The sequence below is a fragment of the Protopterus annectens genome, chromosome 1.part0 (assembly GCF_019279795.1).
Source record: "Protopterus annectens isolate FY-2018-M chromosome 1.part0, PAN1.0, whole genome shotgun sequence".
Lineage (NCBI taxonomy): Eukaryota > Metazoa > Chordata > Ceratodontiformes > Protopteridae > Protopterus > Protopterus annectens.
In genome coordinates this window covers 274,758,721-274,778,720 of record NC_056725.1, presented here as the reverse complement: position 1 = coordinate 274,778,720, position 20,000 = coordinate 274,758,721, and positions in this window count along the sequence as shown.

Sequence of the window (20,000 nt, the reverse complement as noted above, 5' to 3'; positions counted from 1 at the left end):
ATTCATACCATACCAGAGTAAACACAACCAGTCCAGGGTTTTGAATTTTATTGACAGGCAGTTACAGTTTTATTTATATATAACCTATATGAGACTATTACTGTAATATTGTCTGGTTTATTCAGTACAAACCATACCGTTTTTTAATACTGCCAGGTGACATTATACTCCTTTATATTTATTTGGTATGAATACTACAAGCTAGATTGTTACTCACCAGCCTCGTGATGCAGCCTTTGGCACGTGCTTGCATGGGCTTCCTGGTTCACAGCCCGCTCAGCTGGAGGTGTAAAGGAGATAGAGAAACATTTATGCATACCTACACATCACATACACAGGCTGGACTTTGGTAAACAGTTATTGATATGAATGCTTACACATGCCAGGGACATCACCCCTCTGCCATGCTTCTTGGATCCACTGGTCCAAGAGCACCCTCTTCCTCCTCTTCAAGTCAGCATAGTGATGCTGGACCTACTCACCAGTATGAGGAATGCCAGTAGCACTGGTGAGATCATGGGTGTGAATTTCCCAGGCCTCTGCTTTGTATTGGGAGCCCTGGTACTGGTCCTGCAGCAGCCTCACATTATGGTTTTCAACAAGAAGTCCTACTATGACCTTGGACTCCTGTATGCCTCAGCACTGCGCCTGAATGCACATGTCCTCTCCAACACCTGTCATTCTGCCTACAGTGGGGAGCTACAACCAGTTATGACCTGTATTTCTACCTGCAAGGTTTAAATATGGCCAATTTCCCACCCTTTGCCATGATTAGATGGTTTTGAATATGCTGAGCTAAGCTAAGCTATGGGCAAACCTGCTTAGCTAAGGTTGGCAGTACTTAAAGGGGCAGGTTCAGCACTGCTTACCAATGGGCAAATCCACTTAGCTGGGCTGCTCATTGATTAGCATTCATATTTAAACAATGCTAACACCTGGTAAGCATAGTTGTGCAATGCTTAGCATTGTTTATGTTTTATTTTATAGACTATCATCTGTATGGGATTGATTCATTATCCCTGACACATTATAATTTTGTTTACCTTCTCTGACATACCCCTATGTGCTTTCATTACATGTATTCTTGTGTGACTATACTGTATGGGGCACATGTGTTTATATAGGGGTACCACGATTTTATTACACTCACACCTCACATCTGGACCTACTACACTACTCTGGTTAACAAATGTATGTTATTTACTACCTAATTATTAAAAAAAATAAATTATGTACTGCTTTCACTTGTCAAATGCTAATTGTTTTCACTGGGGATCAAACTTGGAACAACTGGCTACAAAGCAAATGCTCTAACCATTTCACTATTTCCACATTGTTGCATTTTGAAGTATATTCCTATTTAGCTCCTTATGATGTGTAAGCTAGGCTAAGCAGAGCTGCGAGATGCACACATCCACTCAGCTACGCTTCACCTTATTCCAGACTGAAAAAAAATGAAACTATTGTGTTTTATTTTTGTAATGTAGGGGTATGCACATTGCTTTCTGCAACATTATCTTTGGGGGGGCTGTGCTTTTCAAACGGTGATGACATGACAGGCTTTGCACTTGAGAGGTATGCTCCACAGACACTAACAGTGTCCACCATACCTCTCAACTGTACAGATCTTCAAAGATTGTCCAGATTTTGCCTTATATTTTTGGTCCATTTGTCATACAATTGTGGCTTTTTGGCAGATTAGTGGTAATGTATTAAAGACTGCAGTTAGTAAATAATGTCAGCCATTTGAGTTTTACACTTCAGACCCTTTGGGTAATTCATGCTAATGCAAAGCCTATCATTCTATCGACCTTATAAGTTTGTGTCAGCAATATCTCACATTTGTCCCTATTTGTTCCTTTGTTTTTATGGATTTGTCCAGATTTCTTGTGAGGTTGAGTGTTACTGGTGTGCGCTGACACTCTTGCTACAATTACATTGCCAGATAGCAATTATGGAGTGCAGGGGGGTGTGTGCATTGTGAGAGCACTGCACTCAACACACCCCCCTGTACTTGTACACAGAACCATGTCAGTATTACAGTATGGCAGCATGCCTTCATGAATATGCAAGGAGTGCTGCCATGCTGCACGGGAATGGTCCCTTCCATGCAAGAATAAGCTATTCTGGCATGGAAGTTTGCTGTATCCTGGGGATAATAAATGACTAACCTTCCACATTGCCAGACTTTGGTTGTTGCAGATTTCTGTAGGTACTTGTGTCAACATCAACTCTAATTATACCAGTAGCCTTCTCATCTGCATCCAGTTCATCATCTCTTATTAACAGAAGGTACTTCTTATTTGGCGTTAAAGGGTAGAGTGTGGAAGTCGCTACCATTGTTGCTGCATGCAATTGTATTCTGCCCAGCTTTGGTCCTAGCATGCCTCACCATACCATTGGATTTTTTTCTGCACTATGATGGGGAATGATTTATAGGTTCATAGGCTGATAGTAGGTTATTGGCCTGGAGGCTCTTATAAGCCTAGCCAAGAATGTTGCCCATGTTCCCACAACATCAGCACCTGTTTCCCCTGCCCAGCAGGGACACAGATGGGATCCCAGGTGTATATTTTCTGTTTCCCATCGAGTCATACAGGTTCCTCTTAAAGAGGGCTAGTGAGGCACTCTGCTTGAAATGGAGAGCGAGTCCATTCCATAGATGGGAGAGTCTTTAGGACACAAATCTATCCCGCCAACAAGTTCTATTATTGTCACAGACCAGGTTGAGGCCTTACATGTGGATTGCGCAAGTGGAGTTTGACTTACGGATATGCAGCAACTCCATCAAGGCTGGGTCTGAGATAGCCTTGTATGCCAGACACAGGTCACCTCTGAGCATTCTGTATGAGACTGAGTAGAAGGACAGGGTTTTTAGCCTTTCTGTATAGGATAGGTGTTTGAGACCCTGTGTTTTCCTGGTCAGGAACCACTGTAGTCTCTCCCAACTGCTGCATGTGCTTGGCAAGGTACATCCCGAAGGGGGAATTGTACTTGATAATGAGTCTGATAAGGGAGGAGTACAGGGATGTTATGACCTCCTTGTTCCTGGATGAAATACCATTACTTATGAGGTGGTCCAAATAGAAAGCCTACCATACAATGGAGGCAATGTGATGGTCAAAAGTCAGGTTGATATCAACTTGGGTGCCCAAGTCCCTCACAACTGATTGCATGCTTAGTACATTGTTATTAGTGTGATAATTAGTGGGGATGCCATTTTCCCCAAATGGGATAATGATGCATTTCTTGGCATTTAGTTTGAGGGCATGTTTCTGCCACCAGTCATTAGTTGGGTAAGGCCCTTTTGGAGGATGGTCAAATCAGTAGAGGAATTTAAGACAGTGCCCAGATTACAGTCATTTGCAACCTCTATCAGCCACAGACCACTGGTTTTGGCTTGCACCTTAGAAAAGTATATATTCAAACAGTAGAGGCCTCCAAGACCAATCCTTAGGGTATGCCATTTGTTATGGGTCTACTACTAGAGGTGCCTTCTGCTATTTTTACTGAGTGGGGTCTATCAGTGAGCCAGTTAGATACACATCTGGTAACATACGGGTTGATGCAAGGTGGGAGCATTTATCTATTATGCCCGAGTAATGAATAGTGTTGAAGGCTTTGAGTAGGACAAGGTAGGTGGTGTGCACCATCTTCCCCTTATCCATGGCCTTGGTGACTGTTTCAAAGAAGTCGACCATGTTTAACAGGCATGATCTCCCTTTGATGAAACCAAACTCTGTGTGGTCAAGCATTTGGAGGTTGACAATGTCCTTATTTATAATGTCCATGATAATGCATTCCATGGCCTTGCAGATCAGCCTAGTTAGGCTGATGGGCTTATAATTGCCTGGGAAGATGGATGTGCCACCTTTGTGTCAAGAGATGATAGTGGCTGTCCTACATTTAGCTGGGATGAAGATGGTGCTCAGGCTTTGGTTGAATAGGGTGCCTAATGGTGCTTTGAGTTCTTGCCTGAGTTCATGTAGGGCACAGCCAGGGATGTTGTCGGTCCCATGCAGGCTGTATTTTTTGCCTTTGCGATGGCATTAAAGACCAGCTCCCTGGTAATGAGGGACAGGGTCAGGTGCTGAGGATGTTCTGGTTTACTGATGGGGGGACACAGGTATGAAGTTTTTACTGAACATGTTTGCCAACAGGTTGGCTATATCTTCAGGGTTTGTGTATGTGGTGTTCTTGACCACCAGTTCAGAGCAGATTTGGGAGTTACCTTTGAGATTGTGGACATATGTGAAGAAGGCCTTGTGATTGTCCTTAGTGGATGTGGCCAATTTAAACTCAAAGTTAGGATTTTACCAGTGACCTTATTTACTTTTTCAGACAAAGGAGAGATTGCTTGCAAATTAGCACCTGCTCCTTCTTAGTCCTGGACATCATTTTTTTTTTTATTATAGAGTTTGTTTATTGCTGCTGTCCACCAGATAGCTTTACTGTTCCTTGAGGAAGATAATTTGGTTGTTTCAGGTATTGCTGCATCCATGCAGCTATGTAGGTGCTCATATAGTTTTTTGGTGTAAGCTTGGACTTTACTGCTAGTTCTAACTGAAGGGACAGTGGCTGTCATATGTGTCAATATCATCTCCAGTACATAAATACAACCTGTTTAAAAACGTTGCAGGATAATTGCAACAAAACAACACAGAGGGAAAACAGCAAAAGAGGCAAAAACATTTATAAACTAGCCATCCTGTTGGATAGTATTAGCAAGACTGAAGTTAAAAAGATGTAATTCTTTCCTACAAAGGAGGTCTTTGACAAAAACAGACCCACACAACACCACTAACATGAAGCTAGTGTCATTCATGGTTTAACCCAATACTGTAACGTGTGATATGTTCAAAGACAATACCCTGAGTTCAAACAGCAAAACTGTTCATTTTGGGGGTTGGCTTGATCTTACAGACACAACAATGACAACCAAATTGACACTAACTTGCTACTTCTCTGTTTATTCAATATATTTTTGAGTGGGGTCTAGATTGGAGACATTCAAGTTATCTTTACATCATCTTCTAAAAAGCTGGCAAGAGGAAAACACTTGTTGTGATGAGGAGGGGAGTGGTCTTGGCATGGTTTAGACAGACACAATGACACTTCAGCTGTACAGGATGAGAGATCATGTTGGCATAGCCTTCATATTTGTTGTTCTAGTGAGTGTAGTAGCTTATTGTTTGCATGACTGTTGCTTTCCATCAGGTTTTGGTCCTGTTGTTCAGTCTTCAGTTTCAAGGCAGTCACCTCACTAGTGGTTTTCCTCCTGGTTGTCTTTAGCAGTTGTAAGTCCATCTTCTCATCTTTTAACAATGAGTTTAAAGTTGCCAAGGAATTACCCAGGCTGTCAGTATGTGGAAACAATTTTCTTCCAGTTGTGACTGATTTCCCTTTAGATTTAATGGTCGTGCTTCTCATCTCATAGGACATGTAGCATGTATACTTAGTCATCAAGAAGGAAGTAATGATTCTTGTAACACTTTCTGGCTAGAAGGTTTATTAATTATGATAGTGAAGTGTAGTGTGCAGTTTTACCACATTTTTTCATTAAAAAGTCAAACTCTCCCAGTGAGGTGGCACTTGCTGAATTTCATCTGCATCTGTGCTCATTCCTGAGCACGCCCCATGTGTACATACTTTTTCATCAGCAATACCCACATAAAAATGTAATTGAAAAGGAATTTACTAGTATGTATGGTGTTAGTAGTTCTTTAAATAATAGTGCCATGCCGGCATGAACTACTTTTTATCCAGCTTATACTTATACTTTTGACCTCTTTTTAGACCACTACTAATATTACCACAACATTATAGTCCCAGTCACAAATGACTCATTCATTTTCCTGACTTCTGTTTGTGTAGGTATAGCAGCATTACATGCAGGAATCAAATATCACAGGCCATCTTCCTGCAGGAAGACAGAATACTTTTTTTCCTTTCCTCATGGCTGATGACGATGATGGCCAGCAGGTATAATGCAATCATGATTATGTAAGACTCCTACAAAAAAGTGTGGAAATACACATGTATATAGGCAGAGATACACAGACACACACACACGTGCACACACACACACACACACACACACACACACACACACACACACACACACACACGCACATTCTATGTCTACCCAGTGAATAAGATTGTCTTTGGCAGGCTTCCGCCTCCAGGTTCAGTGTTCTTGCATGTTTATATTTGTGATCTAATCTATATGTGTCAAGTTAGTCCTGAACTGATATGCCATATGTCATCGTAACTCAAATACTGAAAATCACAACCTACATCTGTTATTCTTGTAATGAGATATGTGGCATGGGTGAACCAGAATCAGTTACATGTTCTGATTTTTCCTGACCAATGGCTCAAGTGGCATAACTAACTATTTAATTCCAGCTTCAGTGACTTAAGTTGTTTAATATAATATTGCACAGGAAATAGCAAAATAGTCTAGGGATGTAAAGCTATCATATGAACATGCTACTTTATTTAATTGACACATTATTTAATGATTTTCAGAAATAAAATCAAAAGGTCACACCTGTGGAGGCCAGCTGATGCACCAACATTATTTGAATAATGAAAGGTGCGACCTGTGAGAGTGGTATAATATAAAGAGTCTCTTATACATATGTTTTCTTTTTTTTTGAGCAGACTCCTTATTTTAGCATAAACCAATGTCTCATAGCTAAAAGGGAGCAGGCAGTAATAGTGAAATACAGAAGTCGATATACAAGGTTAGCCAAGAAGACATTTCTGGCAACTGCGATGATTTTCCATTGTACTAAGTAAGTCACTTATATTAATTTAATGACAACCTTGAATGAAGACTATTTTAGCTGCTCAGTCCACAATTGCTTCAAGGGTCACTGACAGTGTAATATTAATTGATGGCTTGTTATGATAAGAGATCTATTTATGAAAGACGATATACAAGTGATTGACAGTAATTGCTATCAAAATGACATAACCACTTCAAAGAAGTGGAGGAGGTGAGGCAGTTAATAGATAGCTTACTCAGATTTTCACAGTACCATTCAGGTTCCATTCATTGCCATTTCTGTATAAAGTAGTTCATTTTTCAGGTTTCACTGCTATTTAGAAGTGGTACCTGGTGAAAAAAGTTACTGTATAATACGATTCTTAAATACATGACCACATTATTGTAGCTAAAACAGGTAAAAGATGCTTTATCACCTGCTGTGTCTAAATATTTGTAAATGAGAGAACATATCTTATCCACCTAATTATGACACCAGGTATGAGTTTCCAGTGGGTTGATGTTTGAGATATACAAAATAAAATATTTGCTTTGAAAATACAATGACTCTGGTCTGCAGGATAGGAGATGATTGATGTGCCATGCACAAATTAGATTGGATTGCAGTTATCAGTGTTTTTCCATTTTGGGATGCAGTATAAATATTATAAATCAAGATGACAGAGTTCAGGTGCTCCTCCAGGGAATACGTCAGCCAGCAAAGACTATTTACAAACCTTAATGGTCTATTACAATAAACCTGTGCATCTCTGAACATAAAGATTTGTTTCATTGAGATTTATCTCAGCCAAATTTAATTTGTTCCTCTCTCTCTCTCTTTTGGCTTTTCCCAGTTAGGGGTCAACACAGCGGATCACCTTGTCCGCTCATGATTGGCAGTGGAGTTTTATGGCATCGAGTTGCCAGCCTGGTGCCCAACCTTGCACGCACTCATGCCTAGGGCCAATTGCAGCATGTCTTTGGGGATGTGGGAGGAAACCGGAGCACCTGGAGGAAACCCACACAACCACAGGGAGGACATGCAGACTCCACACAGAAGACACCCCAGCCGAAGATCGAACCAGAGAGCCTTAATTTCTTCCCCTCATGTCTGCAAATATACCTGTACTCAGCTTATCAGCTATAAATTGCAGCTGACAGAGGAAAACTCACCAACATACCTATCAACCTCTCTGAGCAAGAAATCTGGACAAAGCCATAAATACATAAACAATGGGGGGGGGGGCAAAGGCCCCAAAATAGGAAAAAGTGTTGTATATTGCTCTTACAAACTTAGAAATTTGATAGAATAATGGGTTTTGTGTTAGTATGAATTTTCTGAAGGGTATGTAGTCTGAAACTCAAATATAGGCCATTATTTTTTGACTTCAGTCTTTAATAAGTTGAAAATGATTTGCTAGAAAACCATAATTTTATGGAATAAGGACCAAAAACATGAGGCAAAAATCTGGACCTTTTGCAAAAATCTGTAAAGTTGAAAGGTATGACCATAGACTCAAAATGGTCTGAAGAACTTTATTTCTTCAAAACTATACTAGTGTAACTGCAGTCTGATGAATGAGGATACCCCTTGTGATTCCACAGTGTGTGTTAGACTATTGCTCCTTTTCTATAAAATTGTGTCATGAAATGCATAACAGGTACGTAAGTGATGTTTAACTTTGGGAAAACCCTGTAAAGTGTACATTCAAGCAACTGACTACCTGTCACTGTCTAGGATAGTGTTCCTGCTTTGCTCCCCTCCCGCACTCAATTCTCCAGACATCCCACATATCCTCACTTAAATAATTACATCTCCACACCCAGCTGTTTGCACAAGCTATTCCCTTTTTAAAGGCATAATTAACTTTAACCCTACTGTCACAAACCTCCTCCAGTTAAACCCCTAGTTCTCTTTCTTACTCTTTGTACCCTACACACCTCAGATACCCCACCTTCTTCTGTTGTGTCCATAACCTCTGATAGCAAATATCTACTCCACTCTACACTAACTTGCCGCACAATTTCTCTCTACTGCTCATCATATTATAAACACAATTAATATCAGTGCTTGCTGGTCACTGTCTGCACACATAACATCTTTCCACAAACATTCCCCTTTATCATAGTCTACCATCCCCTATCTCACATGCAGTCTCTTCAAGCACTCCCTCTTGCCACTTCTCCATAACTGTCAGTTTATTCCACCAAGATTGTATTCACCACTTCAAGATAAAACATGTTCAATGTTCATTTAACCCTTTACATTAAACACGTTGTCATATAATGAAATTTGAATAAAAATAGTCCTATATTTACCTATACTTCCCTCTGATTGTCAACTTTTATGGAGATAACCATCCCTGATTCCAAATTTTGGCCTGCTATACCATTCAGTAAACACTCCAACACTGCCAATACTCCCAACTCCTAATACTACTCCATATCCACCCAAAAGATATCTGGACTAGTCTTGATTAATGCTAACATAAGAAGCATTCAAAACAAGCTAACTGAAGTCCATGCATGGATATTCCAGCAAAACCCAGATGTCATTATAGTTGTAGAAACACGTCTTAATATATAAAATATAAAAAAATGAGGACATTCTTTCACCTGGATACAATGTCATTAGATCAGAGAAAAAAGGATAGAGCAGACAGGTGGAAATAATTTTGCAAGAACAATATTAACTTATCTCTCCCTCTCATTAACCTTCATAGAATCAAAAATGCTAAATTCTCATATTTTCACTGAAAATCAATATATGCAAGAAAATAAACATATCACAAATTAAAATACTCCTGGCAAATGTACTGCTACATATGGAAAACTGTTTTCTTGGATCTCAGCTTCCATCCCCCAGGAAACCATAGTAACTGGCATGGTATTGACTGGCAAACCCTAATAAAATGAATCCACCTAAAATGCCAATGACCTCTGTGGCTTCTATCAGCTAATCTTCACACCAACCAGAGATAACAAAAACTGTAACAGAATAGCAACATTAGACTGGATCGTGACTAACACCACAAGCAATATTATTTCCACAGGCTCACTTGTTGACACCTTAAGCAATCACCTTTCTACTTACACTGTCAGAGAGCATATCACTACCAACAACTTCCATTGACACAGTCATGTACGTAATCTGTCCATCTTTCAAATAAATACACTAAAATATTTTAACTGGAGCTCTTTATATTATATCCTCAACCAGTTGCAGCAGTATCCTTGCTCAACACCATTTTTCTAAACATTCTAATATTTACCACTGTTCTTCTGTATCTTATAAACCCCTCATTTTATCTCTCTTACCCCACCTACACTCATCTATGAATGCTATATATATTTCTAAACATAGAAATCGGTATAACAGTGAACATTGCACTGCAGTTGCTCAACTTATTTTTGATTGTTCACACCTCTTATTCTCTGCCCTCTTGTTGCTGATGATTTATGACTTTTAGCCATGTCTGCAACACGTAAAATGTGACTAAGGTATTTCTCTACTGCAATAGCTCTGCTTAGCTGTCCTTAATGTCCAAGATATCTTATCTGGTTTCTCTTCTGGTTTAATAGTTAAGATTACCTATGAGTTGCCATAACATGTACTTTTGTCTTCTAAACATTAACTGATACTCATCTGTAATGTTTTTATTAAACTCATACACCTACTTCCTACTGCAACCTTTCATAAACTTAATGTCTATATTTTAAGTGGAGATTTTCTTCTTAGACCTCTATTGAAAATGGGCTTCATGCCCAGTGGGACTATCATTGAAAACAGATGACAATAAATCAATCAATGTCATGCATGGGAGAATGACATTTGCCAGCACAGAGCAAGGGAGTGGGTGATGCTTCATTATTAATGTGAAATGAGGAGGTTCATTCCCAGGGAATGGGTTTTCTTTCTATATGCTCTTATATTGGGGAGGGGGTTTCCCAGCAAAGAAAACATAAGGCGAGACATGCATCTTCTCATAAAGCAGGTAAGGAGGATTAGCTAGACTTTGCTAAAGTTTTTAAAGCATTTCAATCTTTACATGCTTAATATTCATCTCATTTAAAAAGGTAAAGATTTTTCTCTCTCTCAGAGTCTGATTCCCAGTCTGTGTGACAGAATCTAGACTCTGACTATGTTTCTCAAGTTCCACTCCACAGAATGGGGAATCTGACTCAGAATTTATTCTTCAGATTCCCCACCTGAAGAATTGTCTATTTCTGATTCTATTACTAGAATGAAGGAGTTGTTTCAGTAGAAACAAAAATAAATATCAGAGCCCCATCAAAGATATGATTTGTTACAATCAATTTTTCCTTACCCTACAACTGTTCCATCTGTGCTGATGGTCTCAGAGGATGCTTTCTTTGTAGCTAGCAATTTGCCTGACAATTGACCATCTGCTCCAAGAAAGTCTGATGAATTATGTGAAGTGTTCTCATAATACAAATGTATTTATTTCCACTATCTCTGCTCAGGTCCTGCAGTTATTTATCTATCAAAATCAGCTTTGGCCTAACTCTTTATGGCAGTATAACTTCTGCTTCTTACAAGCTAGGAAAAGCCTTTGATATGCTTGGGAAAAAAGTTTCTACTTATTCCACATTGGCCATCAGAAGAGTAAATTGTCAGGCACACATGTATAAGTATCTGCTGGCTTCCTATGATAATATGAGAACGTTATTTTCTTCAAGAGTAAAGTGTCTCTGAATTCACTAGTATCCTCCATGTCTTGGATAAATACTTATCTAAAAAGTGCTTATGGCATTGCTAACACTGTTTCTAGAACACCTGCTCCTGGGTCCACAATGAGAAAATTTGGCTGGCTAGAGTCTCAGAATTTATTAGAGGATATCACAGCTAAGATTCTGAATGCTCCCTTTGATGAAGAGGTGTTATATGGTTTGCTGAGATCCTTCACAGACTTAATGAAACACAAAAGTTAATTTAGGGATTATTGAGATTTTATAACCCTCCTTGCCAAGATACAGCAGTAAAGTTTTTTCCACTTCTGGCTCCTTTTTTAAGAAATAAAATTATCCTTCCCAGCAAAGCACAGGCAGCAGTTTAAAAGAAGAAAGGAGGAGTTCTCTTAAATCAAAGGACAATCTAATAAAACAGAATGACTATATGCCCTTTCATGTCTTCTGACTACCCATACTGGCAGTAGTCTAAAGCATGTCCTCTCATCTGTGGTACCAGATAACTTCAGACACTAGGGTTCCAAGAATCATCCAAAAGGGCTACAACTGGCAGTGATTCTCTTCCTTCCTTCAAGTGATTCCTCTTCATTCATCCAATCAAACTTCCCTGTTCCCTTCTATCCTAGACCAGATGCTTTTTCAAGGGACTATGCAACCTGCTCCCCCATATCAAAGAGGGAAAGTATTTTACTGAAGAATCTTTCTGCAGCCAAAAAACGAAGGAACCTAAAGAACTCTCCGAGAGTTTCCTTTTCTAAACCTTCAGATCAAAATTGTAAACTTCAAAAATACTCTTGCTATAGTGTCTGTGACCTCTCATTCCACGTCTTAATTTTCTAACTCTGAATTTAAAAGACGCTTATGTTAAATAAATGATGGCTGTAATACATACTTTCAAATCTCTGAACCATATTTGGACATTTGTATTGGCTATATTGGAATGAATATGGCAAATGGAATGCCCCCACAATTGTTTGAATAGGTTTATTACAGAATATGGCTCTCACTGCTTTTTTTTTTTTTGCTGAAGTGCACTGCCATCAACTTTTGTGTCCTGCCTCAGGTAACTGGTGATTTGAAATTAGTAAGGTTAGGGGCAATTCATGTGCCACACTAGCTTAGATTATTGCAGGTCAGTGCTGTTATGGTAAGACTAGTCTTAGAAGTTCTTAGCCTAAAGGGGAAAATTGTGGAGATCATACTTCTGAACTGAGAAGATAGTAATATGATAGGCTGAATCAAACAGAATGAGCAGAAAATAAAGACTTGAAAGCATAATAAATTAATGGAAATAAAAGTTTTATGCTGGAAAGATTTATTTGGCATAACATGGATGATAAACAGCACTAGAACTTGAATTGTATACTTGGAACAAATGACATGCGTATCTGCCAAAAGTTTTGACCATTGGTCTGGTTTTACTGCATCTACTTGTTTGTTTCTTTTAAGAGAGGAAGGATCATGACATTGGGATTGTAGTCGCAAGCTACATTGTCCAGGACTCCACTCCCCACTTTACGATGCTTGAGTTGCAGGTTACTAAGAAGCAAAGCATTGGCTTTAGCCAGGTGGGGGGATGAAAGGTGTCAGACACAAAGAGGATGGAACTGGTCAGGAAAGGGAGTAGTCTATATAGGAAGTATGAAACAAGAAGAACAAATGTAATCTTTTTTTCACAGAATCGAGTGTAACAAGCAACCCGTTCTGACCTTACAAAGTGAATATGGGTAAAGGACAATTCACTTAGAAATGTGATGGCTTCAAGTGCCTCTGCATGTAAGGTGAGATGCCTCAGGATTTGGAATAATTGAATGCTTGTTGCATTTAAGACTTTGTGATGGAGGTGTTGAACATCTGGTTGAGTTCTTCGTGAAAGTGCAATGGGTGGATAATAAATATCCACCCCATAAATGGAAAGTAGGTTGAATGCTTCCACTGCTAATACTGGTGGGTATATGACAGGTTTTAACTCACAAGGACCCACCCACTATTTAAATTACACTGATGTTTATATCCACTAGCCTTTCTGGTCTGCCGTAGATTACTGATGATAACAAATTGGTAGAATTGGGAAAAACTGGAGAAAGAAAACTATTTTAGATTATTGCAGGCCATCAATATTACTGCAAGGCATGTTTTAGGAGACTGTGACAATTAGAACATGAGTCTTTTTAAGATTCAAAATGGGAAAATGTGACTATCATTATTTGATATTGAGAAGATGGTGCTAAATTGGGATGAATCAAATAGAAAGAATATAGGAAATAACTGACATCTTGAATTATAAATCAAGACAATAAAGGCTTGCATTTACTGATGGGAATTTAAATGCATGACAACATTGTTAATGAACAATAATGCTTGTGCTTTTAACAAATTAAATTTTGTTGAACTGGTACAACTAAGCAACACACAAAAAAAAAAAAACTTTATAGCAAGTATAACAAAAAAGAAATAAAACGCAATTCACGACGCAAGAAAAATAATCCAATCTCTGTCTTTCTCTTTCTTTCTATCTCTATATATGCATATGTGCAAATATTATATTGCTTTTTAATTGAATAAAAGCTATCATAAGTTACACAAGTTTATAATGAGGTTGTTTGAAGATAAACATGGCACTTTATTCTAGTTGTTTTTAAAGTTATTTCATTTATTTCAACTGCATTTACTGTTTGTTGGCTACACATTCAAGTGCACTAGCCTGCTCTGTGTTTAAAGTGAAATTATTGTTGATTTAAGTGTATTTATTTACTGTTTTCCAAACAAAAAAAAAAAAAACACAAAAAAAAATTCTATCTGTTTGCTTGCTTTCCCACCATTTTCTGTTACTATATTAGTCCAGATTCAGATCTGCTGAACTCAGGACTGCATTGAAGTTTCTGCATTGCCCAGACCATTCTGTGATAGAAGGAAGCCTTTCTGCTTATCCATGGGAGTGGTAAGCACTGAGCAGCCTCTCTACCTCTAGCGGAGTGGTTTCCAGCTCTGAAATTGTACCTTATTGGCCATTTCGGACTGTATTCTATCCCTTTTAACTTTCTGCCTTAAAAATCCATGTTTGCACAGGTTTGCTCTTGTTTTAGCTCAGTGGATCCTGTTTTGGCATCTTGCAGACAACAAGAGCAGCAGAAATGAGAAAGTGAGACTTTGGTTGATTCTAAATACCTCCATTTACTGTTTTTTTGCTTAAAACTGCTTATTGCACTTTATTCTATTTGTTTGTAAAGTTATTTAATTTATTTCAACTGCATTTACTGTTTGTGGCTACACACTCAAGTGCGCTAGCCTGCTTTGTGTTTAAAGTGAATTTATTGTTGATTTAAGTGTATTTATTTACTGTTTTCCAAAAAAAAATGAAAAAAAGAAAAAAATTATATCTGTTTGCTCATTTTCTTGCCATTTTCTGTTACTAAAATAGTCCGGATACAGATCTGCTGAATTCAAGACTGCATCGGAGTTTCTGAGTTGCCCAGACATTTCTGTGATAGAAGGAAGCCTTTCTGCTTATCAGTGGGAGTGGTAAGCACTGAGCAGCTTATCTACAACTAGAGGAGAGGTTTTCAGCTCTGAAATTATACCTTATTGGCTGTTTTAGGCTGCATTCTATCCCTTTTAACTTTCTGCCTTAAAAACCCATGTTTGCACAGGTTTGCGAGACGTGCAGTGCCGCTAAGCTAGGGTAAACTATTCCCAGTGCCAGAAAGTCTGCTCTTCAAGTTTTCTCTTCTTTTCTGCACTTAAACAAGCTTATAAAGTCTAGCACTTGTTCAGACTTCCCATAACAATTACTGTAGCACACAGACTGCTACCAGCACTAAACTTTCTATAAAGGAAACAGCCTCAGTACTTAATAAACTACATACCCCTCCAGGCATGTCCAAATGTCAGTTCCCGTGCTTTCTCCTATTAGCCTGGTGAACCTGGGCATCCTGAAGCAATGTAGAAACTCCCTCATGTACATGGACAACCCTCTCCTCTTACCCCACAACACTCAGACTTGTGAGAGATGAACTTATTTATCCAGATTGGAAGCCATTCACTCTCCAGCCAAGACTGGAATAGTCAGTCAAGAGGAGTAGGTCAAAACTAGCACCACACCACAAATAGCCACATACCCTCACAGCTATCACATAATATCACAAAACACACACCCACTTTCACGGAGGCTCTCAATAAAAATCTACCCAAACATCAGAGTCCTCCAAGGCAAAAATGCATGCAACCACTGCACCACAGCACAAACCATGAGACACATAGCTCAAACAAACAGTGGGCCACACAACCAAAGCCCCTAAGGCAAAACAGCTTACCCAATACACTTATTATAGATGACTCAGTAGTAAGGCACACTGATGTCCCACTCATGAGGTTGAATAAGGAGAAGGTAATGGTCAGCTACCTGTCAGAAGCCAAGATAAGCCACATAACACACACATTCAGGTTACTCCACAACAGGTACAGATATGACTCTGTCATTGTCCATGTTGGCGTGAATGACCTAAGATGCACCTCCCTGGACTACATGAAAAGAGATGTGGAGGAGCTCCCAGATCATGAAGCCAGGGATGGCATGACCCTTGCTTTGAGTAGCATCTTACCATCATCAAAAATGATACCACAGTACAAACAAAAAATGATTGACTTCAATAATTGGCTAAATTTCTGGTATCATTCCAAGGGGATCCAGTATCTGTCTGCCTGGGATGACAGGATTGACAGACCTCAATGCTTTGCCAGAGATGGCCTGCATCTGTCACCCTTGGGATTCTGCATACTGGCCAAGGCCCTTACCACCCCTATAGTGCCTTTTTTAGGCAATGTCCAGAGGACAAAATTATCACCATAACAGCTACAAGCAAATGTAATCTGAGGGTTATGCTACTCAATGCTAGAAGTCTCAATCTCAAAATGCACTTGTTCGAAGTGCTCCTCAAAATGGAGAACATCTACATTTGTGCAGTAATGGAGACCTGGTTTAAGGCACCTGAAAGCACTCCTGCACTACCAGACTATAACTCATACCACACCTTTCGGCCCCAAAATGTGGATCAAAGCCCTAAAGGCAGTGGTGTATCCATATTCACAAAGAAAATGTACACCTCTAGGCTAGTTGCTGAACATAACCCATCAGAGATACTCCAGGTACAACTAACACTGGGCAAAACTGCAGTCCAGGTTATTGCCTGCTATAGATCCCCCACCATGCCCCAAGGATCCCACTCCACATTCCTAAACACCCTGGAAAATATAAAGTTCCAACAAGACACCCTCATACTGAGTGACTTTAACTACCCATTCATTAACTGGGAAAACTACTCAAATACTAACACACTTGCCCAATGTTTCCTGGAATTCATCAATTCCACTGCCCTGGACCAGCTCATTCTTACCCCCGCTAGGGGTAGCAACATCCTCGACCTGGTTATTACTAACATGGGCGACCTTTGCTCTACACCAATTGTCAACTCCTCCCTGGTCACATCTGACCATGAATATCCACATCCCACCTGCACCCCCTGCAATGGAAACCACCATAAAAAACTTTTCCAAATCCATCTTTGGGCTTCTGAAAACTTAGGTGGCTAACTTTGCATCACCCATGCAAATGGAGAATAAATGCAAGATGGCAGAATCATACTCCAATGCACTGTACAAACACGTACACAAATGCATGGACCGGGCCATTCCCAATAGAACCAAGATGCTCTCCTTCAAAAAAGGAAGCCAATCTGGCAGTTCCCTGCCATAAACAAACTCTCCAACAGAAGGAAGAAACTGTTGCAGAACAAAGCAAAGTCCCAAGTCTGGAAAAACTCTCTTATCAGCATTACCAAAAAGTTGAGATCCCTCATCAAATCCTCCAAAGCTAGCTATGAAAACAAAATTGTAACAGATACTAAAGATAACCACGAGGCCTTCTATAGTTATGTCAAAAATCTACAAGGCAATGTTCAGATCTGCTTGGAGCTACTACACAATGGTAACTTCTATATTGAGCCAACAGACATTGCCAATATACTGGCTGACAGAATCAGTGCCAACTTTACCCCCCCCCTCCCACCCCCTAAAGGGCCAATCACAATACCTGAGGAATGCCAAGTACTCAATATTACAGCTGCACAGATTAAAATTGCACTGGCCAATGACAAGAATACAGCTTCCATGGGACCTGACAACATCCTGGGCTGTGTTCTACAGGAATTGCAAAATGAATTGGCACCACACCTGAGTGCCCTGTTCAATCACAGTCTCATTTCAGGCTTTGTCCTTGCTAAATGGCATACTGATACAGTAATCCCACTCCACAAAGGGGGTGCGACTACGGACCCTGGGAACTATTAACCCATTAGCCTGATGAGTCTGATATGTAAGGCTATGGAGAGCATCATCATGGATCTAATAAATAAGGACATAAGGAATCTCCAGACTTTAGACCCCATGCAGTTCAGACTTGTTAAGGGTAGATCTTGTCTACTCAACCTGGTAGACTTCAAGTCTGTCATCAGAGCTGTGGATGAAGGCAAGGTAGTTCACGCAGCCTACCTTGATCTGGCCAAGGAGTTCAACCCCTATGTCACAACGTGGGTTGCAAACTGGCTCATGGATACAACTCACACAGTGAAAGCAAGGGACTCTAAGTCAGACTACTGATCAGTCACAAGTGGAGTCCCACAGGGTTCGGTCTTGGGTCGTCTCTTGTTTGGCATCTATTTTTTCTGAAGTCCAGGCCAAAACCAAGGAACTCTGGCTGGCCAAGTTCACTGATGACTGTAAACAGAGAGCCATTATTGGCTCCTCAAATGATGTTGGCATTCTACAGAAAGACCTCACGAAGACCAATGACTTGTGTCAGAACCATGGCCTTAAGCTCAATGCCAAAAAATGCATCGTCATTCCCTTTGGGAAGAACACGGTGCCCATTAACTACCACATTGATGATAGTCCACTTAACACCAAAAGTGTTATAAGATATCTGGGAACACAAATGGATAGCAACCTATCCTTTGATAATTACATTGCCACTGTGGTCAGAAAATCCTTCTATGTGGCACATTTCATTACAAAGGGTTTTGCCTTCACGAAGAAAGAGGTCATTCTCTTCTCTTCCCTCATTAGACCAGTTATTGAGTACAATGACTCATTCGGCATGTACCTCACTAGACATATGCAACAACTGGAAAGACCACAAAAATACCTCACTAAGAGGATCCTAGGCCTTAAAAACTTGCCCTATGTGGAAAGACTAAAAAACACTCCAACTTTTCTCGGTATCATAAGGCCCACTTAGAGATGATCTCTGCTTGACCTACAAAGCCATGTTAGACCCAGGATTGCTAAATATGCTGCATCTAAAAAAATGCCAATCCCTCTGTACCAAACACACCAGAGACCTCAACCTCATTTGCACAATCAACAGAACTTGTTGGAGGACAGGTTCCTAACCCAGAGACTGCCCATTTTCTGGAATAGACTTCCCTTACATGTCAAGCAGAGCACCTCACTAGCCCTCTGCAAGAGAAATCTTGATGAGTGGATGGAAAATAGGAAATTCACCCCGGGGATCATTTTAGTGGCCCTGCTGGACAGAGGCACTGGGAAATAATGTCTGGCACCATTTTGCTAGGGAATCTTTTCTGCTAGGCTTATAAAGGCTCCAGGGTCATTAGCCTAGTACACTCCTATGAAACCATGAACCTATTCATAATATCTGATTGAAGCATATACCTCTTTTCAGTAGTTCAACAGCCATTTGCAAATTTTAATCACAGATTTGGAAAGTATACAACAGTAATATGAGTTTTGTGGAATGCTTCCATAGTTTGGGGGCTGCCATGAGGTTACCCATAGACATAGACATATTCATATTCACCTAGCTGTGAACTACAAAACAAAATAAAATAAACAAATGCCCCATAAGCCCCATAAAATAAACAAAAGCCCCATAAGCTTAACAAGTCTAGTCTGCAAAGCTATGGAGAGGATCATAATGGAGCTCATAAACAAAGATATAGGGGACTTGCAGACATTGGACCCGACCCAGTTTGGCTTTGTCAAGGGAAGATCATGCCTTTTGAACTTGGTCGACTTCTTCAAAACAGTCACCAAGGCCATTGATGAGGGAAAGGCAGTCCATACAGCCTACCTTGACCTTGCAAAGGCTTTCGACACAATACCCCACTCGGGTATTGTAGAAAAACTTACCAGCTTAAATGTAAACCCATATGTCACAAGATGGGTTGCAAACTGGCTTAAGGACAGAACCCACAGGGTTAGAGTTGCTGGCGCTGTGTCAGACTCCAAGCCGGTCACAAGTGGTGTCCCACAGGGCTCGGTCCTTGGCTCCCTATTGTTTGGCATCTACTTCTCAGAAGTACAGGCCAACATGGGAGGACTTTGGCTGACAAAGTTTGCAGACGACTGCAAACTGGGCACCATAGTGGAAAGTGCATCGGACACGGATATCCTTCAGAAGGGACTCACGGAAACAGATAGCTGGTGCCAGAGCCATGGCCTG